At 45.0% G+C, this 825-nt stretch overlaps 1 non-coding gene across 1 annotated transcript; it reads left to right on the top strand.

Moving 5' to 3' along the window:
* Positions 1-421: 421 nt before the first annotated feature.
* Positions 422-495, top strand: Trnat-ugu (transfer RNA threonine (anticodon UGU)). The gene has a single exon. It is a non-coding gene; the product is annotated as a tRNA-Thr (tRNA).
* The last annotated feature ends 330 nt before the right edge of the window (positions 496-825 follow it).

The following is an 825-nucleotide window of genomic DNA, read 5'->3' on the forward strand; positions in this document are numbered from 1 at the left end:
GGCGGCCAATTGCGCCACCTTTGTTTTAGGAGAATTAATGTTGCCTTTGCTGAAAGTTCTGGACGGATTGTGCGATCTTCAAGCAGTTCACGAGTTGTGTCAAGACAGCTGAACATTACATGGCCCACCGTCCGACAAGTGCTGCGAACAACTGTGAAATGGTGAATAAAATCTTACGCAATGGCTGTTAAAATACCTTAAATGAGAAATTAACGACCTGTTTCGTATCAGTAGAGATGCATTTTCAGGGGATTGGTTTCTTTATTTAAAAAAAAAAAAAGCAGTCGTGGCGCGCCAAAGTAAAGAACAGATACCATCTTAGTATATCTAAAGTTAAGGCTCACCGGCCGCTTGACGAACTTCTTCTTCTGTGCGGGAGGTGTGCCAGAGATAAATCCCTGCAGTCGCACTATTCTGTGTGTCCTCGGTGGCTCAGATGTATAGAGCGTCTGCCATGTAAGCAGGAGGTCCCGGGTTCGAGTCCCGGTTGGGGCACACATTTTCATCTGTCCCCGTATGTCACTGTAAATGCTAAGAGCCAAGTCCCGCCGTTCACCGTCAAGATTAAACCAATAGCAGGCTAATGGCATCTCTACTGGGGTTCCAGACCGTTGTGGATGCAGATGTTTATGACATTGGGCGACGTTTGTAATCTGGAACTTAACGAATGTTACCCTCTCAGTGAAAATTAAACTCTATGTATTTCAGTGGTTTATTCGTTAGTTTTCATCCGCATGTCCTCTCACAAAGTAGATATCGAAATAGACGACAGAGGGATGGAGAAACAATTAAAATCGCTCAAAAGAGGAAAGGCCTCTGGACCCG

Source organism: Schistocerca cancellata, chromosome 3 (genome assembly GCF_023864275.1).
Source record: "Schistocerca cancellata isolate TAMUIC-IGC-003103 chromosome 3, iqSchCanc2.1, whole genome shotgun sequence".
Lineage (NCBI taxonomy): Eukaryota > Metazoa > Arthropoda > Insecta > Orthoptera > Acrididae > Schistocerca > Schistocerca cancellata.